Here is a 25,052-nt window from a genome sequence, read left to right on the forward strand (position 1 = left end):
GTAAATGTAAGAACCTTGGTAAATCGAAGAAATTCTAATTTGTTTTGGTAAATTTGATAAATCGAAGTAATTATCATGACAGGTCGCTCGGTAATTCAAACTGATCAGAAAATGGTTTTGTCATTTAACTCTTCGCGACACTCCCTTGTTTTCTCAATCGTCGGTTACTTATTATGGTACATGAATCTGTTGTTTCAGTGATTTAAAGAAGAACAAGTACTTGTCTTTCACAGAGTAGAAAGAGATTATTGTGGCTATAGAATGAGGAGAGAAATGTTTAAGGATTTCCTCATCCAGGCTGTCGACAATCCTGGAGCAGGAAGGTAAGACTGCTGAAAACGTAGCAAACGGAGTGAGCAAGAGTTCTCGGCTTATTGAAATGGCTTAGGCATCGCGGAAGGCAAAACACACTTCTTGTTTTCGCCTCATTTCGAGTTTTATTAACTTTGAAATAGTTCATGAATGTTTCTGTGAAGGTAAAATAGAAACGAATGTATCCTAATTTAACCAAAAATTGGAACAAAAGACTTTCTGTTTATCTGCCTGCACAAAGCCACTAATGAGTACAAATCGAGGGACCAGTAAGAGAACAACAGCTTTATGAAGACTGATATGTAAGGAATACGAATTTGGTAGTTGTATTCTTTAAATAAACGCTTGTAAACCCTACTTACTCCTGGTTGCTGCTTAAATTATAAACCTTACAGTTGTTGGAGGTTATATGCTTAAAAGAAGGCTAAGTATTACTCTCTTAGGCCGGGCATTGATCTGTTCCTCACTAGAGAGATTTGGCTCACTAACTTAAAAAGACATCTTCGTTTTCAGAAGATTTGTAGAGAAAGTGCCAGCGTCGATGACACAGTTTGTTTAGCATGGAAAAAGAAATGTAAACTCAAGTTGCTTGTGTATTCTCGGAAATATATTTGTGCCTTTCCATCGAAACGTTAAAATCGGTTAAAAATAATTAAGGTAAGGAATGCGCTTTCTTTTGAGTTCTAATTCTTAATTTGTTCCAGTTTATAAATAAATACGTATGAAACTACAGTACCATTTCTAACATATACTCTTATTTCGACTATTTCCTTATTCCACAGTAATCAGACAAACTTTCATTAAATAGATCTCTCAGTTATTTGAACCTTCGTGTTAGGTCCCTTGAATTTGGAATTAATGAGAGTCGACTGCATATCTGTTGACTTTGCTCTAAGGCAAAAGGGGTTTCAGGAAAATTCTTCCACGTGTGTGACCAACTTTTTGAGTAAAAGCTTCTAACATTTCGACCACAATGTGGCCTTCTTCAGAATGACGAGGATGAAGATGTACTTTCAGAAAACTATTATCTTCTTTGCACCAACAGCCATTCTGATAAAAACGACAAACGAATAATTTACAACATGTCACACACAATCAGAAAGACTGTCAATGAAAGGAATGGAGATTACAGTTTAACGTCCTGTCGACTACGAAGTCATCAGAGACGGATACTGACACCAAAAATCACTACAGATGCCTGGGTGTCAATACACGGAGTCTCCACCTATCTCCGGCATATGGCAGGTATATGCAAAGATAGATGTAACAGACAGAGCTAGTTTGGTTCTCAAAGTCTAATCCGATTACCTTACCAAAAATGGTGGCTCTAGACTGAAGAGCGAGCAGTGATTATGGTGAATGAACTTGCCTTTCCAGGAAGAACGTTTTAGCTGCCATACCGCGTGGCCAAGAAAAGGTTTCCTGTCTGCGTTAGTTGTTTTTGCTAATTTCATTATTCCGTAAAATGCCAAAAAAAATGCGTTACGGTAGGTTTGTGAAACAGCCCATAGGTGCTTCTTGTAACATAGCTGGGTAAAGAGAGCGGAGACCCCGCCCGCTTCTCTCCTCAGTCTGCAGACAGTAGATAGCATTTATTAAACGATACTACAGTATTTTTCCGCCAGAATGCAAAATCTCTAAAGTAAAAATTCATTGATATATCTGTTTTGTATACGAGAAATAAAACTACATAGAAATGTCGAATGTCGTTCCAACCGGTCATTTAGTTCACTTCCCCCTCTCTGTCGATAGTGGTCTATACGCTCTTTTACTCCAGTGACTTTGTCTCACTCGACTACTCCACGAAAATGAGCCTTCGTCAGCGACCCTGGTGTCATATTCCTGTACTGAGTATCGGCTATCATGAGTGGCCGTTTTCGTTTACAAATCACCGCCAAAAATGCGCACGTTGTAGAGTTTTCACGGCGGAAGAACGGTAAATGCGAAGCTGCCAGCGAACATCATTTTCACGATAAAGTAGAAATGTTTAGTAACAGAGTTTAGGAACAGGCAATAATAAGAGTTTATGAATGAGAAAAGTACAGTTCACTGTGGATGCTCTTGACAAAGGCGGTAAGGTAAAGCTTCCAGTCCTGAGAACTGAAATAATAGGAAACGTGTGGTCCTAACATTTCGAAACACCTACATTTATGTGCTGGAGGAAATATGCACTTAGAAACATGTCAAATAACGTTTAAAAGGCAGTAAACAACACCTTTTGCTTTATCCTTTGCCTCTCATTGTTTTGTTAGTGCTAAACAAGAATGAAAATTATTTTACTCGTTAAATATATGTAACGTTTTCACTTCTGAAACAAATTTCACCAAAACATTATTCTGCTTAAGTTCTTATCTGTGCACGTGCAGGCTCTTTCTTTTTCCAGGTATTGTAAAACATAAATATATTTTTGCTGGCAAATATTTTCTCTTTTGTTGGAGAGAAATAGCAGGAAAAAATACCAGGACCTAGTGCCACCTTTGCAATGCGTCACGAATACAAATCAAAGAAAAATGTAAAGATTGACTTAGCAGATGATATCACACTCTCTCGTTCCTGCACATACGCAGTCTGCTTTAGGTTTTGGTACTCCACGCTGGTTACAGTCAACTGATCACTGTCACTGTCCAACTCACAACATGGTTGGTTGTTGATTTACATACAAACAAACGACGCGCACCCACTTAGAGCCGAAATTGACCAGAATTTCGTGCACGTAAAACTGTCTTAAACATTATGTATTTCTTGCCTCAGCATCGCTAGTTGCGCGGAGAGCAGATTAAACTTCTAATGATAGTGGTGATGATTCTGTGAAAGCAGAATCGATAATTCTTCTTCTTATTTTCCTGGCATTTATCCTGCATCTTCACGGCGTTAGCATGTTAATTACTGCATTTGGCAATCTTAGTGGTAGAAGGTGGCCAGATGCCCATCCTGTCGCACCAACCCTCTTCCCCTCCCCGCCCCTCTACCTTGGACGGAAATTGTGTACCACACCTTCCGTTTGAGTCTAGCGCTACCTATGTGAAAGTGTGAGAATGTTTTCCGAAATGTTTGTGAATCACTTATCCGAGGCGGACGTGGGTACCAGCCCATTATCCACTTAGACGGATGTTGGAAACCGCTTACAAACAACGTCCAGGATGGCAGGCACACCGGACCTCGTCGTTAATCCAACGGGCGCACTGATTGGGGCCGAAACGGCTAGCTGAGTGGATCAATGCAGAATCCAAGATTTTTTTTTATATCAGTCACTTTATCTCTTAGACTTTCTGTCATTTTTTCCAAAACGAAAACTTGGCCTTTACTACAACTCAGACGCCGCTATAATGCCGTGCTGTGTTTCTGAGAACAAAGAGGAGAGAAGGATTTGTCTGAAATGTCGCTGAATCTTTTATAAAACCTGTCTACGTAATGCGGAGTGCTTCGACAGTCCCTGTTTACAGTCAAAGACTGTACATTCAATCAGTTAATGTAAAGAGAACTCGTGACTGTAAAATATTTTGATGCTCAAGTAAGCTGAATTGATACCGCAGTAATTTTTTAGGCATACAAAAGGAAACTGAACTCGGGCAACAAGGGGAGGGCAGAAGAAGAATACATCCACTTTGCACCCTCTTATTACACGCGTTAGGGGCGGGGTGTAGGCGTTATTTGCATAAAGAATTTCGCTTCCGTCACGCTCGCAGTGGAAAGCTGAACATACTGGAATAACGATATATCTCTCAGGTCGCTTCCTTTCTCTTGTGTTGACCCTTAAGCAAAATCCAGTTGAAATGTCAGGGCTGGTATCCGCTGTGGAAACACTGAACAAACAGGTAACTGTCGTGTGTAGGAGGGGACCCGCCAGTAAATGTCAGTGTAATTGATTAAAGTCGCCCTTCTAGTGCTCAAAGGTCAGCACACGTATGTGGGATACGCAGTTCTGTTTTTTTTAATGACTGTTTTATGCTACTTATTGTCATACCAGTATCTTTCTACAAACTGCACTTTACTTTTAGTGTTTTGGAAAATATTTACATTAACAGTTCATCTACAGACGATCTTCATCTTAAGTACCTTAGCTCACTTTTTGTCCAAGTCTGCTTTTCAATAAATGTGTTATGAAAAGGTTTCTGACTTGAGAAAACAATTCTTTTCTTCTTCTTCACCCGCACGAGTTTCGGTGACGTTTCACTATCGTCAGTGGGTTCATTTTTATTTTCTATCGAATAACAGGTAAAATGAACATGATAATGTATACAATTTTGCATGGAATAAAGATGAATGTATTGACGACAATTGTGAAACGGTACGAAACCTCAGCTCCCCGAACAACTGAACCATGACGAAAATTAGGTTAGAGTCTTTACTCATGACACTATATCACCTAATCGTAGACACTTTTTTTTAATAAACAACGACAGCACACATAACCGCATGCTTGAATTTACTATCGTCATAGCTAAAATTTTGTTGCATGTCACTAAATTTAGTGCTATATAGCCTTGTGGAACATTGCGTTGAGGATCAACAGCCGTATTCAATTAAGAATGAACTCCCAAATTGCGATTAAGGTTCCGTATCAACTTTAGAATATTTAAGAACAAATTAAAATTTGTGCTGGACCTAGACTCGAACATGGACTTCCCGCTATCCGGCTATCCCAACACACCTGCCGGAGCGACCCAAATTGGTGTTCAAAAATGGTTCAGATGGCTCTGAGCACTATGGGACTTAACTTCTGAGGTCATCAGTTCCCTAGAACTTAGAACTACTTAAACCTAACTAACCTAAGGACATCACACACATCCATGCCCGAGGCAGGATTCGAACCTGCGATCGTAGCGGTCACGCGGTTCCAAACTGAAGCGCTGAGAACCGCTCGGCCACGCCGGCAGGCCAAATTGGTGTCTTCAGTCCCTTGTGTTCGCACTATGTTACCATGTTCTGTTCTGGAGTAATCCACAGCTGTTGCAGAACCGTAATCGCAAATCGTGAGTACATTCTTAACTACACTGCAACGCCAAAGAAACTGGTATAGACATGCGAATTGAAATACACAGATATGTAAACAGGCAGAATGTGGCGCTGCGACAGCAACGCCTATATAAGACAAATGTGTGGCGCAGTTGTCAGATCGGCTACTGCTGTTAGAATAGCAAGTTATCAAGATCTAAGTGAGTTTGAACGTGCTGTTATAGTCGGCGCACGAGTGATGGGACACAGCATCTCCGAGGTAGCGATGAAGTGGGGATTTTCCCGTACGACCAATTCACGAGTGTACCGTGAACATCAGGAATCCGGGGAAAACATCAAATCTCCGACATCGCTGCGGCCGGTAAAAGATCATACAAGAACGGGACCAACGACGACTAAGGAGAATCGTTCAGCATGACAGAAGTGCAACCCTTCCGCAAATTTCTGCAGATTTCAGTGCAGGGCCATAAGAAATGTGACATCGTGTGAACCATTCAACGAAACATCACTGATATGGGCTTTCGGAGCCGAAGGCCCACTCGTGTACCCTTGATGACTGCACGACACAAAGCTTTATGCCTCACCTGGGCCTGCCAGTATCGACATGTCGCCTGGTTGGACGAGTCTCCTTTAAAATTATATCGGGCGGATGGAAGTGTACGGGTATGGAGACAAGCTAATGAATCCATGGACCCTGCATGTCAGCAGGGGACTGTTCAAAGTGGTGGAGGCTCTGTAATGGTGTGGAGCGTGTGCAGTTGGAATGAAATGGGACCCTTGATACCTCTAGATACGACACTGACAGGTGACATGTACGTAAGCATCCTGTCTGCTCACCTGCATCCATTCATGTCTATTGTGCATTCCGTCGCAATTGGGAAATTCCAGCAGAACAACGCGACAACCCAAAGGTCCAGAATTGCTGGTGGGTGGCTCCACGAACACTCTTCTGAGATTAAACACTTCCGCTGGCCACCACACTCCCCAGACACGAACATTATTGAGCATATCTGGGATGCCTTGCAACGTGCTTTTTGGAAGAGATCTCCACCCCCACGTACTCTAACGAATTTATGGACATCTCTGCAGGATTGATGATGTCAGTTTCCTTCAGCACTACTTCAGACATTATTCGAGTCCATGCTACCTCGTGTTGCGGCACTCCTGCGCGCTCGCGTGGGCCCTACACGATATTAGGCGGGTGTACCAGTTTCTTTGGTTCATCAGCGTATATTTGGTGTAATCCACACTGAATTAAATTAATGTAAAAAGACCTTTTTGTACTATTAGTGTCTGAGAGGTTTATTTGGATATCTCATATAGTTTATGAGATGTTACGCTTGTCGATTTAACGTGATAATTGTCAAAGGGTGCATTGAGTTGTCTTAGAGAGAAAGAGCAGCAACCAAGTAAAACCAAATTAGACAGATAATGATTATTATAATACAAGGGTTTCGGTACAACAACGGAGTCTTCGGCGATCGTACTGAAGTCAGATGTGACAAATATATTTAAAATGAATAAAAGTGTTAAAAATTGTGGAATAAAAGGATAAAATATTCCATGTTTTCTTTAGCCCCCCCCCCTCTGTTTCTCTCTACTCTCTCTACTCTCTCTCTCTCTCTCTCTCTCTCTCTCTCTCTCTCTCCACACACACACACACACACACACACACACACACACACACACACACACACACGCACACGCACGCACGCAATTTAAATTTCCTGCTTGTCATGTGTCAGTTCCTTAAAAATATTGTAAAAGGAAAAATAGAAGTCAAAAAGACTATTAACATACAATAGCAGATACATGTGGCAAGCTGATCGCTAAACAAAATCAGGATGCGTTAGCCAGTTTGCAAGATACTAAAATTTCCAACCTAACAGTTTAAGTCGGAGTCTGGACTGTTCACAAAATTGAAATAGGGAGCAAGTCAGCGTTTAAATTTACTTCCTGTCTCTCGTCACAATATAAAACAGTTGAACTGTTATGTACTGAAAGCCACAGTAAGACAAAAATATTATGCACGACAAAAGAATTATCTAAATATGACGGAAATCGGTGGACCCGACGCACAAATTATTACAATTTCAGAAAATATTGGATGGTTTATTTAAGAGAAAAAAAAAGGACTCTATGCACTATGGGACTCAACATCTGAGGTCATGTCCCCTAGACGTAGAACTACTTAAAGCTAACCAACCTAAGGACATCACCCACAACCATGCCCGAGGTAGGATTCGAATCTGCGACCGTAGCGGACGCGTGGTTCCGGAGTGAAGCGCCTAGAACCGCTCGGCCACAGCGGCCGGTCATTTAAGAGCAAGTCAGTTACGCTTTGGTGTCCTCTGACCCTTACACGGGGCTCAGTTCGAAGCGGAACTCATCACTGAAGACAATTACACTCCAGTCAATAAGATTCCAGTCCACGATGACCAGCGAAGATGTGTCTGAAGGCGTCCAGGGAAACGGTGGAATACCAGCCTATCAGTCACCCGCCATATGGGCCGCCACCAAGGAGTCATGGTCTGCGGTGCCATTTCACTTCATAGTAGGATCCCTTCGGTTGTCATCCGCAGCAACCTTACAGGACAGGGGTACGTCGACGACAACCTCAAGGCTCCATTTTGTTGCTCTTCGTGGCAAAAAGCCATCCAGGGCTTAAATTACAGCAAGATAACGCTCGCCCGCAAACGGCAGGAGTTTCTACTGCTTCTCTTCATGCTTACCAATCACTGCTTTGGCCAGAAAGGTCTCCGGATGTCTCCCCAGTTGAGAATGTTTGGAGCGATATGGACAGGACCCTCCAGCCATCTCTGGAGTTTGACGATGTAACGTGCCAATTGGACAGAATTCGGCACGATATCTCTCAGGAGAACACCCAACAACATTGTCTCTCAACGCCTGTTTTCAAAAGGTCCAGAGGTGGACCAACTTGTTATTGACTTGCTCAATTTGTGAAGCTATTTCTCTTGAATAAATCATCAGGTATTCTGAAATTGTGATAATTTGTCTGTCTCTACATGTACATTACATCTACCGATTTCAGTCGCATTCGGATAATTCCTTCGTGGTGCGTCGAGAATTTTTTTTTTCTTAAAGTGTACATACGCAGTAAGCTCCACAAACTGACGGATCCTCTCGCTGGTGCATGAAGCCACTGGCCGGATGAGAACGTCCTATACGAATACGAGTTGATGCCACCTCATTATGTCTCCGTCATCGAGAGGACGAACTTTGCGGCCTGACTTTTGGCTTCACATACCGCAGCTTATTTTGTGACACTTCCAACGACTATGCCTCCGCATGGTACATGACTTTATCAACAGGAAACGGTTCGAAAGGGGATACTACATTTTTCACCACTGTGTGCCAGGCAAGATCCCTGGCTGCAGTGTCAGCCTCCTCATTCTACTAGATTCCGACGTGCTCTGGCTACCAGCAGAACACTACTTCCTTTCTCCGGTTACGAAGATGCATTAAGGACTCATACAAACAATTTCTCTGCTGGGTACACTTGTGAATGCACCGAGGGGGGCAGAGTTACACGGAATGTACGAACTGTTGCCTTTGGACCCGTCAGTGTTACCGATTTGCAAGATATTGCTATCTCAGTTGTGTAGTCATCAATGTTAAAGATTGTAAATCATACAATGAATGCTGTCACGACGGGTGTCATAGTTGTTGATAAGTCTACCGGGCTGTATGAAGGGCTTATTTCAATAGTTGTACAAGTCCATTATCTCCACTTTTCTGCCTATAATGCTTCTGAAATTAGTGATCCAAACAAACAGAAAGAAAGGTTCATCTCTAGCAAGAAGCCATATGCTTGAATATTTCTGGTATCTCAACTGCAGATTTTTCAGCGCTCATTAAACTTTAGGAATCTGTATCTCGAAATGAACAAAAATGGACTTGTACCACTAATGAAATAAGCCCGTGATCGAATAAACTTTTCGCTTCCTGACGTTTCGTCCAGAGCTGCGCTGGATATCTTCGGAGGTGCTCCTGGCAACGCTTGAAATCGACAAGACGTAGCGTCGACAGGAGCACCTCCGAAGATGTCAGGCGCAGCTCTGGACGAAACATCAGGAAGCGAAAAGTTTCTTCGATCACGGCCATATAGCCCAGAATAATCAAAACTGAAGATGATAAGTGCTTAATTTCTATGTCGATGGTCGGAACTCCCAGGCGTTTCCTGAATTACGACAGGTGCGTGCGTGGCTGGCATAGTGCAGTGGAGGCGTATGAGCCGGCTGTCGATGCTAATGGCAGATTTGACGGGCGAACAGGCGCGTGGCGTCAGCCCCACCCTCCCACCTGCAATTACCGCCCATTAGCGGACGCTGACGCTCTACGGTAATGCGCCGCCTTGCGAGACTAGTCCGGACTGCATGCGTACACCTGCTCAGCCGACGACCTGGAAACTACGCTTCTCGGTGTCTCTCTACTGCTGCGTTTTGTTTACCCAGTAAGCTGAACTCGTCTCATTCTTAATTTTCAACACCTGTTCGTTACGAACAGGTTTCGAGATCGATGTGGCAAAGAGGCTGAGACATTTGCCTGGTATTAGGGAGGAGCTGCTCTCAAATTATCGACTGGGCAGTTTTATTCTCGTATTTTTTAATTCCTAAGCTAATTATGGGTGGATGGGGGGAGGGGGGGCGCAGTTCATTCAACAGAACCTCATGTTAGCGTCACTCCTCGTGACGCCTTCTGTAAATTCAGCTGTTTGCTAGAAGTAGATACAGAGCATACAGTGACCTAATGGGAATGTCTCACCGTCATGAGTTGAGTAGCTATTTAGTTTCCGACAGTAATCATTTGAGAGGAGAACTATTTCTTCTCATGGATGAACAGCAAAGTGACCTTTAACCATGAAGGTGGTGTGATATGTGTGATACACCACTGAGCAACTACTAGAAGGAATTGTCGTTGTTAGTAACACTCTACCAAACTTTAAAACTGCATCATCCGGAAAGACAGTAAATAACGAATTTTTACTTACTGTGCGAATACAGTAGAGCAGGAAGAATAAATTATTTGATTTGTACGTGATGTTTTTGTTGTTGTTATTGAGGTCTTCAGTACAGATGCTGGTTTAATGCAGCTCTACATGCTACTGTATCCCGTGCAACCTCCTTCATGTCCGAGTAACTACTGCAACCTACATCCTTCTGAATCTGCTTAGTGTATTCATGTCTTGGTCTCCCCTACGATTCTTACCCTCCACACTTCCCTCCAGTACTAAATTGAAAATCCCTTGACGCCTCAGAACGTGTCCTACCAACCGATCCCTTCTTCTAGTCAAGTTGTGTCACAAATTCCTCTTCTCCCCCATTCTATTCAGTACCTTCTCATTAGTTACGTAATCTACTCATCTAATCTTCAGCATTCTTCAGCATTCCCTTCTTGTCTAAAATATTTGTCGTTCATGTTTCACTTTCATACATGGCTACATTCCGTACAAATACTTTCAGAAAAGACTTCCTGACACTTAAATTTATATTCGACGTTAACAGTTTTCTCTTCTTCAGAAATGCTTTTCTTACCAATTCCAGTCTACATTTTATAGCCTCTCTATTTCGGCCATCATCAGTTATTTTGCTGCCCATATAGTAAATTCTGTCTACTACTTTAAGGGTCTCGTTTTCTAATCCGATTCTCTTAGCGTCATCTGATTTAATTCGACTACATTCCATTATATTTGTTTTGATTTTGTTGATGTTCATCTTATATCCTTTTTCATGACACCTTCCATTTCATTCAGCTGCTCTTCCAGGTCCTTCGCTGTATCTGACAGAATTACAATGTTGTCGGCAAACCTCAAAGTTTTTTATTTCTTCTCCATGGATTTTAATTGATAATCCTAATTTGTCTTTTGTTTCCTTTACTGCTTGCTCAATATACAGATTTAATAACCCTCTGACCTTTTGAAGTCAGAGGGTATTTCGCCTGACTCATACATCTTGCTCACCAGATGGGAGAGTTTTGTCAGGTTTGTCTCTCCCAAGGCTATCAGCAGTTCTAATGGAATGTTGTCTGATCGCGGGGTCTTGTCTCGACGTAGGTCTTTCAGTGCTCTGTCAGACTCTTCAAGCAGTATCATTTCTCCCATTTCATTGTCGTCTACGTCCTCTTCCATTTTCATAATATTGTCCTCAATCAAATCGCCCTTGTATAGACCCTCTATATACCCCTTCCACCTTTCTGCTTGTAAGTAGGCTGTTTATGTTTTCTTATTGGCAACGTTACGTAGCGCTCTGTACGAAAATCAGTGGCTGTGCTGTGTGCAGTCTATGGCTAGTTTGCATTGTTGTCTGCCATTGTAGTGTTGGGCAGCGGCAGCTGGATGTGAACAGCGCGTAGCGTTGCGCAGTTGGAGGTGAGCCGCCAGCAGTGGTGGATGTGGGAAATGAGATGGCGGATTTTTGAGTACAGAATGGATGTTATGAAGTGCTATGTATATTATGATTTTTCAACAGTATTAAGGTAAATACATTGTTTGTTCTCTATCAAAATCTTTCACTTGCTAACTATGCCTATTAGTAGTTAGTGCCTTCTGTAGTTTGAATCTTTTATTTAGCTGGCAGTAGTGGCGCTCGCTGTATTGCAGTAGTTCGAGTAACCAAGATTTTTGTGAGGTAAGCGATTTGTGAAACGCATAGGTTAATGTTAGTCAGGGCCATTCTTTTGTAGGGATTTCTGAAAGTCAGATTGCGTTGCGCTAAAAATATTGTGTCAGTTTAAGCACAGTGGTGTATAATTGTTGAAAGAGGACGTTTCATATGGCGACCCTGCCAGGATACCTCACTGGAATCTTCTGATTTTTTCTTGTAGTTTGTGTAATTAGTGTAGATTTTGTTTATTGCTAGCGTGTAATTGTAGAGAGAATTTCCTTTGTAGTTGTAGTTTTTCATTCTTGTACAGTAAAACAGTTGTGGCATGCATGTAGATTTGCACCAAGTATTTCGCAGCTGCGCTTGCAATTAACTACATATTTTCTGTGCTATGTTAATGTGTTCTCTTATTTTTGCACTTCAAATTGTGCTTTTCTGTGTTATTGTGTGAAATATTGTGACAATAATGGCGTGTGAAAAACGTAACACTAGGCTTCAAAGTAAAGTGAGAAATAATAGTGACGACGAGCGTAGCTTATCAGCACTACTGTGTAGTGAATTAACAGACATTCGAAGTAGTAATTTGGTAATTGTGCATAGGGAAATGGAGCGGGCGGCAAATAATAGTGTAGGCAGTGAAACAGGTAGTGAACAAGGAAGCATTATCGATCGATCGGTCGGCAACAGCTCGCCTCAGGAATCCGAAATGATAGGACACAATTTTGCAAATACTGTAGATTCAGGTTTTGCGTCCTCGCCGTTTTCTCAAATAAGTCAAGATACATTTTCTGCTTGTCAAAATGTGAATGTTGCTGGTGCAAATGCACTGCCGAAAAGCGTAGAGGAACAGATTTCAGACACTAATGCATTGTTATTACAATTAATGCAACAATGGGACAAAATCTTCAAAAGTTAGACACAATGGAACAGAATCTTCTAAAGTTAGACACAATGGAACAAAATCAGAGACAAACACAACAAAAGCTTCAAAAGTTAGACACAATGGAACAAAATCTTCAAAAGTTAGACACAATGGAACAACACCAGAGACAAACACAGCAACAGGTACCACAAATGTTATCTGTATTGTTATGTTTTTAATGATGTATTTTGTACCTTTGTAATTGTATTCTCATGTTCTAATATTGTAATTGACACCAGTTCATCAAATTAAGTAACTTGTAAGCATTTATTTCACTGCACACATTTCTGTTGGTCATAGTAATGCACAATGTGTGAGAAGTTGGGACTGTTAGTGTTTGCACGTGTGTTGATAATTCAGCAAGGGACTGGATAACAGCATTGCTGGTTCTAAGGACAATGCCAAAAACTTTGTGCGTGCACAAGTGGTGGTTTATGGACTTGCTATATTCTCTGCAAGACTCTTCGATGGTGAATGTGCACCTGCACAGTCGCAACAGATGGCTGCTGGCTGTCTCTACATGGACTACAGTGGGTCTGCATCTTTGATGACCCACCAATACCATTATTTCTACATGGACTACAGTGGGTCTGCATCTTTGATGACCCACCAATACCACTATTTCTACATGGACTACAGTGGGTCTGCATCTTTGATGGCCCACCAATACCACTATTTCTACAAGGACTGCAGTGGGTCTGCACCTCTGGTGACCCACCAATACCACAATCTCTACCAGGACTAAGTGGGTCTGCTCTGTGACGACCTACCTACCAATATTCTTCAAAACGTCGAATGACTCTGCTGTGGGTTTGCTCTGTTGTGGCCCATTACCTGTCTGCATGTCAAGATTCAGCATTGTCTTTCTGTTGGAAGGACAACACTACTTCTTCAGGACTGCATGGAAATCCACTACTTCCGTGTGCATTTACTTTCACTGCTCAGACTTTGAGAAAAGAAACGGCAGTTTTACTGTGATGAATGATCAGGACGGTCTTTATGGACTGTGAGAAACTTTTAGCTTTTGACCAACATTGTATCAATAAGTGTGTGCATTTGATTTCTTTGTTATTGTAATTATGAAAAAATTTATCAAATCATTATTGGCCACTGCCCAAAACAATTTGTAAATTTTTTTATGGGGAGCATGGGGGCTATGTAAGTGGGCTGTTTATGTTTTCTTATTGGCAACGTTACGTAGCGCTCTGTATGAAAATCAGTGGCTGTGCTGTGTGCAGTCTGTGGCTAGTTTGCATTGTTTCTGCCATTGTAGTGTTGGGCAGCGGCAGCTGGATGTGAACAGCGCGTAGCGTTGCGCAGTTGGAGGTGAGCCGCCAGCAGTGGTGGATGTGGGAAATGAGATTGCGGATTTTTGAGTACAGAATGGATATTATGAAGTGCTATGTATATTATGATTTTTCAACAGTATTAAGGTAAATACATTGTTTGTTCTCTATCAAAATCTTTCACTTGCTAACTATGCCTATTAGTAGTTAGTGCCTTCTGTAGTTTGAATCTTTTATTTAGCTGGCAGTAGTGGCGCTCGCTGTATTGCAGTAGTTCGAGTAACCAAGATTTTTGTGAGGTAAGCGATTTGTGAAACGCATAGGTTAATGTTAGTCAGGGCCATTCTTTTGTAGGGATTTCTGAAAGTCAGATTGCGTTGCGCTAAAAATATTGTGTCAGTTTAAGCACAGTCGTGTATAATTGTTGAAAGGGGACGTTTCATGCTTTCACTTCTTTGCTTAGAACTCATTTTCCATCTCAGCTCTTGATGTTCATACAAGTGGTTCTCTTTTCTCCAAAAGTTTCCTTAATTTTCCTGTAGGCAGTATCTACCTTACCCATAGTGATATATGCCTGTACATCCTTACATTTGTCCTGTGGCCATCCCTGCTTAGCCATTTTGCATTTCCTGTCGATCTCATTTTTGAGATGTTTGTATTCCTTTTTGTATGCTTCATTTACTGCATTTAAATAGTTTCTCCTGTCATCAATTAAATTCAATATCTCTTCTGCTATCCAATGATTTCTACTGACCCTCGTCTTTTTGCCTACTTGATCCTCTGCTGCTTTCACTATTTCATCTCTCAAAGCTACCCATTATTCTTCTACTGTGTTTCTTTCACTCGTTCTTGTCAATTGTTCCCTAATGCTCTCTCTGAAACTCTGTACAACCTCTCGTTCTTTCAGTTTAGAGTGATAGGGGAGTTTAAAAGGTGCGAAATTTTGTACAGAGAGCGGCCACCTCTGGCACCAACAATGGATCTAACCTGACAGGATGTCAAGTAAAACTGGCTTTGGTGACAGATGCGGTACGTCATTCCAGACTGGTTTGTTCCGGATTTCATGAGTCATAGCTGCTGGCAGAGTCACTGCGTGCCAGTCACTCGGTAACCCATGACGAAATATGTACAGTGGGTGAGAGACCTTGAATTCCTGATGATCAGGCCAACAGTCAACACTCTCTTTAACGGGGTAACTCATGGAAGCACGAGCAACGTGTGGTCTTGCTTTATTCTGCAGAAATATGACGTCACGGTGGCCTCGAAGATAGAAGACAGCCACTAGTCTCTACATACAGTGTGGTTATAATTACGCTGTTGCTACCTGAGCCAGTATAGACGGAAAACTGTTTACGACACGCGTGCCCAACTTTATACGAATAATGTTCAGACTGTGGCTCGCAGAATTTTCTTTGTGAGTAGTGTTAAGTGTCATTACTTGGTGTTCCGCGCCGGTACTGGTACAGCGACGTAGGGTTCAAACACTAGCATAAGTGTACATTAAAACTGCTGACAGTCAATACGGGTCAGGACAAGATAAGCAGGCGTTACTTATAAAGCTCTTTTATCAGACAGCAGCAACAGTTCTGCCGCTCTTTGCGAGGGTCGACGGAGAGGACCTCTTTCCGCACCGTGTTGAAGGAACTGATTCGAAAGTTAGAATTAAATGGCGATTTGGGAACTGCTCGTGCGAGGTAACCGGCCAATTTCGTCATAAAATGTTGAAGAAGTTACTTTTGCTGTGGTTGAGATTGCTGCACACAACGTGTGATGTTGAAGCAGTGCACCAACTGCGTCACGACAGCTGAATATGATCCATCATTCGAAAAGTGGTGCGAACAATTGTGAAATGGTATCTCTAGTGCGGCTGCAGACTATCGTGTATGCAGATGGTCATCACAGTGAACAACTTTGTAGAAGTTCGAATTAAATGGTGATTTGAGAACTGCTCGTGTGAGATAACCGGCCAATTTCGTCACAAAATGTCGAAGAAGTTACTTTTGCTGTGGTTGAGATTGCTGCACACAACGTGTGATGTTGAAGCAGTGCACCAACTGCGTCACGACAGCTGAATATGATCCATCATTCGAAAAGTGGTGCGAACAATTGTGAAATGGTATCTCTAGTGCGGCTGCAGACTATCGTGGATGAAGATGGTCATCACACTCAGCAACTTTGTAATCGGGAATGTAAACATTGGATGCATTTAAATCATGTTACCCTCTCATGTGGAAATTAAAATGCCTTTCTTTCTATGGCTTATTCATTATTTCTCTTCCGAATGTCCTTACAAATGTTCCCACAAAGTTTCATTGTCCTACAATGATCCGTTTTTTCATGGGAGAGTAAGTTGTTATAACCAACCTGTATCACAAATTTAATGGCTGAGGTTGAAGTTACCACTATACAAACCAAAGGTGATGGTGTTGTGTGCCTCAAGGCATCTTATATCATCACGCCATGTACTGAGCCCGTAAGCTGAGCCCGAACGATGATGAAGAATGCAGTGTGGTTATGTTCGATATCTTCGGAGTCACCACACACAGGTACGGCCACAGTATTGCATGCCATCTCTGCAACGCTTTCGCTCCTACAAAACGGTGACGTGACCAAACGCGCCGCTCTTTGTTGATCTTCTCTATCTCTTGTATCAGTCCTACCTGGTAAGGACCCCACACTGATGAGCAGCAGACAAGAACCAATAGAAAAAGCGCCTTAAAAGCCACTTTCTTCGATGATGATCTAAATTTCCTTAAGATTTTTCCTGCGAATCTCAGACGGGCATCTTATTTTCCTGCTATTTTTTAATGTAGTCTTTCCACTTAAGGTGGCTCTGAATAGCTACTTCTAGATACTTTAGGATAAATACTGTTTTCAGCAATTTGTCTTCAATAGTGTAGTGATACGGTAGTGAATTCCTTTTCTTGTGTACGCGTAGTGTATTACATTTACTTACGCTCAGGGTCAACTGCCAGATCCTGCACCATTCATCAATGTTTTGTGGTTATTCTGAAAATCGGTACTGTCTTCTGGCTTTGCTATTTTCTTATAGACAATCGTATCATTTGCGAACAGGCTTAAAGAGCTTCCGATGCTTTCTACTAGATCATTTATACACAATATAAAGATTAACGGTCCTATCACACTTCCTTGGGGTACTCCGGAAATTACCTTTACATCCGTCTACATCTACATCTATGTGATTACTCTGCTATTCGCAGTAAAGCGCATGGCAGAGGGTTCAATGAACCATCTTCAAGCTGTCTCTCTACCGTTCCACTCTCGAACGACTTGTGGAGCGTTCTATATCTGAAAGAAAAAAAAATGGTTCTGTTCAATGCAAAGAGGCTGATTAGTCTGTTTGAAATGAACGTGCTGTCATCAAACAAATTTCCCTAACACTCTGATTTAACTGAAGGTTGCGAACGGTTTCGAAACATATATATTTCTTGGTTTTTGTGCTTTTGCAGTATTTAACAACTCTCTGAGAACAATCTGCTAAATACTATTTGTAGTACTCGACTCTTTTGTAAGCCCTTATCTGAGGACGGTTAAAGCCTACAAAAACAAAAGATTTTAAATGAAATTGATTTCAAGATTAGCTGCTAAACAGTAACTGATAGATAATTTAAACAAGTAAAATTATAATTTCCTAAAACATGAATGTAATTATGAGTAGAAGTGCAGAACAGAGTTCCTAGTTTCGTCATACACCTACGTATCACTAATAAAATTTAAGAACACTGTAGTACAAACTGGAAACCTGCAGGAGGCTTAGACAAATTGCAATCGTGCTCTACTGCTGAAATATCTGGAGCAACAGCAGCGGAAAATAAGAGGAAGGAAGGGACCTGAATTTTAAAATATGATCAGGAAAGGACGCATGTAAAAGGAATAATGAGCTGGAGAACACGAAAAACTTGAGAGAAGAAGTTTCTCCCGAAGAATGTAAACAAGGTGACGTTACGAAAATAATGAATTCGACAGAATTATTCTGCAGACTGGAACGAGGGAAGGGAATGGCTATGAATATTCCAAATAGAGTGCTCCGGCGAAAAGGCGCCAATCGAAAGAGCGTTGGGAGAGAAAAAAAGAGCGGTTTAAGAGACACTGACTCCATGTGCGCTGACGATGGTTTTAGCTGTGCACCATGAATCCACGATAGTTATTAGCTTCAGAGTGGAAAGAAAATAGCGCCGGAATCAGAATTTTGTCATATACACAATCGTGAGATCTGCTCTCTTTCATGTAGAAAGTTTGTTTTAAGGTCATTTTGGATCTACTAGACAGTATCAGACAACTAAGCAAACAAAAATTCGAAATAAGTTGGTCATAACTTTATACATAAGATGTTATGAAATGTTGTAATGTCATCTCACTTAAGAAGTAAGATCAGATATTATGGGAATGAAGTTAACTGCCAAAAATCAACACAAGGTGTTTTTATCCAGACGAAAAACAGAATAAATGTAACAAATGTAGTTCAGTTACCAAGGGGACAAAAATCAGCATGAACACCTTTCTAGTAGCTTCGTTTATTTTTTATCTGGGACATCAGACCTGCACAAAAAACGTATCTCAGTGTACCATTCACGTAAAGATGACGTTATTAAAAAATTCACACAAAATTGACTCTGACAGTCATGTACTAACACACAGTGGGGCTAGGCAGGGTAATGTAATCCGTCCGATTGCTGGAGTTGATAGTAAAGAGATAGAAATACGAGGAAAATGCACGCCGGTCATTCAGAAAACGACGCGCATGCAAAGTGTTACATACAAGTTGTTACCACATAAGGATTCTGGTTCTTAGCGGTCCTTCATCAAGACGAGGAAGAATTCGAACGAGAAATCTCTCATATGCCCTGCTGTTTAAATTATAATTTTTTAAATATGCGTCAGGCAGTGCGGGACCATGCATCGCATACCAGATATTAACTCTACACTGATGCTGATATTCCAGCTCTGTAAGATATCGTGGCGTTTCGCTGGGCGAATAATACATGTTCTTCGCATAGTTGTTCTTTGAGAAGGAGCATTTGTTCGTCAAGAGAACATCGGAAAAGAAGCCCTGACTGGCAAGGATCAGCTGCTGTATCCAATATGCACCCTTCTGGAAATCATTCCCAAGCATTTCTTTGCGCAAGCGTACATGACAAGGTCGGAATTACTGACGTGTTAGAATACGATGTACAACGGTTTTAGGAGTGACATTCTCTGGTTCATGCTGTTGTGTGCTCACGTGTGGTTTCATACCAACAGAAACTGGAACCATAACTTCGGGGCTTCATATCTGTGTGAGTTCTACGAAGACAGCGCTGCCTAGGGTCGAAACTTCTAGTTTCCTGGAGCGTCACAACTTGACAAGAAAATATTCGTCTGTAAGGTGGGTTCTTATCGGGATATCCCTCTCTGTAGATATCGTCTTCCTGATTATCATTACGCCTACTCTCAATCCCATTAAAATACTGATGATGCCGTTTTCAGTCAAGGACTGGCTTTACTGTAAACAAAGTATTAATGAAAATTTCTACAACTACCTGTGTTGTTAGCAAAAAGGACGTTACTCAAATTACCGTTCTACTAACTTACATTTTCAGTAGATGGGTATCATTTCTAACTCCTCTGCATCGGTCTACAATACTATCGAAAAAGCTCCAAGTGAAAACTGTTGATTGAATGAACGGCGTGCAATTCGCTATTGTTTCTATTTGTTTCACTACCATATAACGCTGTTGTCTATTCTCGGAAATTTCTTCTCCAAATTTAGGTCTATGTTTGATACTGTCACTGATTCATGTGACCGCACAGCAGCTCGTCTACGGATACGTACGGCAATCTGTTCCAGACTGTTTGTGGTGGCACTCTTCCTGTAAACTCTGCCCGGACTTCAGCTCTTGTTATCGTGTATTCGTGAGAGCCAGTTGAACAGTCGTACTATCTTCTGGATGTGTAGTCCTTCTGCAAGAACCTGTGTGTACTTGGCTTATCACATTATTGTCCTGAGCCCCTCTCATCACCATTCGTCTACAAATTCAGGAGGATGACGGTTCAAAACCGCGTCCACCCATCCTCATTTAGGTTTTCCGCGATTTCCCTAAATCGCTTCAGAAAAATTCCGAATGGTTCCTTTGAGAGGGTACTGCTGACTTCCTTCTCCATCCTTTCCTAATCCGTGGGACCTCTCCCGCGAATCAACCAACAGATCAACCACCATTCGTCTATAGTCATTGCTCTACAGTGAAGTGTCTGAGTGATCTTTCCGTTCGGGGCTCCCATGTCCCGCATGCCAACGATTCGACCTTTCTCAAAACTTATAAGTATGGCGAAAAGCTACACGTAAACGCCCTGTGGGCACGCTGTGATGAGATCTCCCCTGCGATGATTCATAGCCGACAGAAATTGTGTAATCACACTACTGCGGATCTGTAGAAATGGTTTTTCTTTTGTGCTGAGACTAACATCTTCTAAGGATGAAATTTTAGTCAACATTTCCTCCAGACATGGAAATATCGCAGTGTCAGTTTACGAGCGTCCGGTCAAAGTGCGGTGATGCAACACTTTCCATTTTCTGCAGTGCACATTCGCAAACGTGCAGCTGGTAGAAATCGTTTTTCTTCATCTACGAGCACGGCAATACACTTTGAAGTGCATGACAGAGGGTACTCAGCATAATATCAGATGTTGGGGGCTTCTTCCCATTCCAGTCACCCGTGCAGTGCGGGAAGAGTGATTGCTTAAATGCCGCTGTAGGGACAGTATTTAGTGTCCGTCTTCAAGTGCCCAACGGGATGAGGATTATCTCTGGTTTAAGTGGTTCTTGAAAGTTTGTACGTAGGCTTCCGTGGGATGACAGGTCTGTATCTTCAAGCGTCTGTCAGTCCCTCCATTTCCTTCATGTTCTCCCGTGTGTAAAAAACCACTGATGTTGGATTATTTGTCTTTTGTAGAGTGACTCCTTCAGCAGGTCATGTACACTGTCTGATAAGAAATACCCTCATACCTATTACTGGACATTAATATATGGTGTGTCCACACTTCGCCTTCATGACGACTTTTGCTGGAGACGATTTCAGTGAGGAGCCTCAGTGTCTGTGGAGAGATGACAGCCCATTTTTTTTCGAGACCCGAAAACAGAGAAGGCTGTGTTGTCTGATGCTGCGGGTTGGAGAGAAGTCGACGTTCTCTCACGGCAGAGATGTTCGATATGGTTCAGGTGACTCCACTTCAGGAATGTTATTGTACACACATCTTTGCCTCACAGATGCTGCATTATGACAGGATGAATTGTCTTGCTGATACAAACAATCATTGTCTGCGAAAGTTTCCTCTACAATATGCAGTAGAGAGAGCTGTCAGACGTGTTCGTATCTTCGCACATTTAGCGTTGTCTTGAGCGCAATACGGGGACCACACCTTAACGATGATAAATGCCCCGATACCGTAGCACAACCTCCTACGTCTTGCCCGCAGCTCGTGGTCGTGCGGTAGCGTTCTCGCTTCCCACGCCCGGGTTCCCGGGTTCGATTCCCGGCGGGGTCAGGGATTTTCTCTGCCTCGTGATGACTGGGTGTTGTGTGATGTCCTTAGGTTTGTTAGGTTTAAGTAGTTCTAAGTTCTAGGGGACTGATGACCATGGATGTTAAGTCCCATAGTGCTCAGAGCCATTTGAACCATTTGAACCTCCGTGCTTCACTGTTGGCACTTCATGTGATGGCAGGTAACACTCTCTAAGCACTCACCAAACCGTTCCATCGAACTGACGCAGTGTATGATGTGACCCATCACTGCAAATCTCTCGAGTGATCTACTGTTTGTAACTTTGACGCCACTTTACAGAAAAGTGTTGCCTATGAGTAGCTGCTTGAGCATTGTATCTCATTCGTTTCAACTTCCTACGCAGAAGTCATTGTGCTAGATGGGCTGCTGGTAGCAATTTGGAACTCATTAGTGATTCCTCCCGCTGACTTCACACAATCTTCTTACAGCAACCCTCCACTAGCTCCAAGCTCCCTGTCCGTCAGCACACGAGGCTGCCTAATCTTCATCTAGCTGTAGCTGTCCTTTCGCACTTTCACTTCACAATCACATTGACAACAGACAGCTTCAGAAGGGCTGAAATTTTCGTGAAAGTTTGTTAGTCAGGTGACACCTAGTGAAGTGACCGAGCTCTCCTACCCGACACAGTCCGCTGTTACCGCTTGACTACTGACAACACAATACTCACCTCCTGCTTCTACACTGCTGTGTTAGCCTCTCGTGATATCTAGTGGTCAGTCCCACGTAACATAGGCGAGTCCAGACACTTATTCCTCTTTCTTTCTCTGTCTTACTTTAATTGCATGTGGCATTTTGTTGTACCTACGGAGTTACGAACTGCGTCAGACTTTGCCCTTGACGCTCAGACCAGGAATGTGTGCATTTATCTGGCTAGAACGTCACCGGTGAGATCGTAAGCTCATCAACATGAGCGCGCCGTCGGACAAGCAACTGAAAACTATACACACACACACACACACACACACACACACACACACACACACACACACACACCCTGATGTTTTTTGCATGTTTGTAACTGCACTACTGAGCGGACTACACCTGCAGCATAAACTAACCGTTACGCATCCACACTACAACACCTGACGTGCTGTGTAGCGGAAAAATAAGCATCAATTACTTTGTTGCCGTGAGTATTTAGTCTGTAAAGGACTGTTGATCAATACAGATGAAACAGTTCCTGCGTCAATGACTTGTTTATTTTGCAACAATGCATTTGATGGCTCACATCATCATCTTCAGGTGAGGGATTGTTTATTTTCGTGGCTGCTGCTGGTGAAGAGTACAGTCTAGGTAATTTTGCCTTTTCTAAATAAACAATTTTTGTCAAAAGACGCAAAATAACCTACACCGCTCTTGGTCTGCGACTGTGAAAAGACGTCTATACTCTTCACCAACACTAGCCATGTAAATAAACAATTCTCCACATGGAGATGATGGTGGAACCATCGAAACGCGTAGTGGCAAAATAAACAAGTGACTGATTCAAAAACTGTTTTATTTGTATTGCTCTTGCCACATGTAGTTGGACGTACTAACCAACCTAAGTGGCCAAGCGGTTCTAGGCTCTTCAGTCCGGAACCACGCTGCTGCTACGGTCGCAGGTTCGAATCCTGCCTCGGGCATGGATGTGTTTGAAGTCTTTAAGTTAGTTAGGTTTAATTAGTTCTAAGTGTAGGGGACTGACGACCTCACATGTTAAGTCCCATAGTGCGTGGAGCCATTTGATTTGAACCAACCTAAAAACATGTGTGTACCTTGGAATTTTCGCAACGCTTAGTTAGCTATGAAATTTGGAAGTTAGTTTGTATAAAAGTATAAACGCTTCTACTGAAATGTATTTTCGGGTGCGGGAGAGGGGGTTGTGACCACCACGGCCCAACAACTCCTCCACTCTCCCCCGTCTCCCGCCGGCCGGTGTGGCCGTGCGGTTCTAGGCGCTACAGTCTGGAACCGGGCGACCACTACGGTCGCAGGTTCGAATCCTGCCTCGGGCATGAATGTGTGTGATGTCCTTAGGTTGGTTAGGTTTAATTAGTTCTAAGTTCTAGGCGACTGATGATCTCAGATGTTAAGTCGCATAGTGCTCAGAGCCATTTGAACCAGCCCCGTCTCCCCCACCCACTACCCTGCCTCCTCCCCATGAATCCGCCCCTGTTTCACACCCCTCCAAACTATTACACCCCGGTATTTTTCCCATTATACCCATTCCAGTTGAAACATTGATGTAGCAGCCAGTTGTCATTTGCTGACTGGCTCCTCCGGTAGTTCATGTACGAAGCTGCCGCGCGCACGCCGGAGTGTAGCGGACGTGCGGTCGGAGAGCGGAAAGTTGCAGTGTCGAGGAGCAGCGGGCCCGCTCGCGCCGGCGCCTCTCACAGGGAAACCGCAGCGCCGCCGCCGCCGCCTAATCTAATGTTTGTGTCCATTAGCCTGCGCTGCGCCTCGCCCCGGCCCGCCTGCTGCAGCACCGACAACCAACCTCTGCGCTCCCTGGCGCCGACGGCAGCCCCACTTTCCGTTCCGAACTTTTAAATTCGTATATATATTTTTTTCTCCCCTCGCGCGGTCTCTCCCGGCCGCCTTAGTTAAGCACCGCGGCCAAGTCCCAGCCGCATACGTTTGAAGTTTAACGCAGTTATCTGCCGGCAAGAAAGCTCTGGCGCCGCTCCGGCCTGCGAGTCTGCCGGCTCGGCGCGTACAGTCGCGTCCAAATGGGTGGTCACTGCTGCCGAGCCACCTGCACGCCGTCGTTTCAACTGCCGAATCTGTGCCAGATCTACCGCTGTGTATTGCGCTCTATTGACTAACACAGTGAAGTTTCATAGCTAACAAGTCTACTGCAAGTAGATCTTACTGTTTTAAACATAATGCGGAACAAAGAGGTACATATTCATTTTGTATTTTTGTTTTTCAGGCCTTTAAAGAGTAGTTGCAATTTCAGAGTAATATGCGAGATATTCCAAATGGTTCAAATGGCTCTGAGCACTAAGGGACTTAACATCTGGGGTCATCAGTCCCCTAGAACTTAGAACTACTGAAACCTAACTAACCTAAGGAAATCACACCCATCCATGCCCGAGGCAGGATTCGAACCTGCGACCGTAGCGGTCGCGCGGTTCCGGAGTGAAGCGCCTAGAACCGCTCGGCCACCCGGCCGGCGGAGTTATTCCAATATTTGCGACTGTATAGAGTCTTATTTGCACCAAGCCGGTACATACAGAGGGTGTACGTGTGTAACTGGAGATGTTGTTAATAGTATATGTGGTATTTACAGTTTGTACACAAACCAGATGGCAGTTATAAGAGTCGAGAGGCGTGAAAGGGAAGCAGTGGTTGGGAAGGGAGTGAGACGGGGTTGTAGCCTTTCCCCGATGTTATTCAATCTGTGTA

Source organism: Schistocerca cancellata, chromosome 3 (assembly GCF_023864275.1).
Source record: "Schistocerca cancellata isolate TAMUIC-IGC-003103 chromosome 3, iqSchCanc2.1, whole genome shotgun sequence".
NCBI classification, from domain to species: Eukaryota; Metazoa; Arthropoda; class Insecta; order Orthoptera; family Acrididae; genus Schistocerca; species Schistocerca cancellata.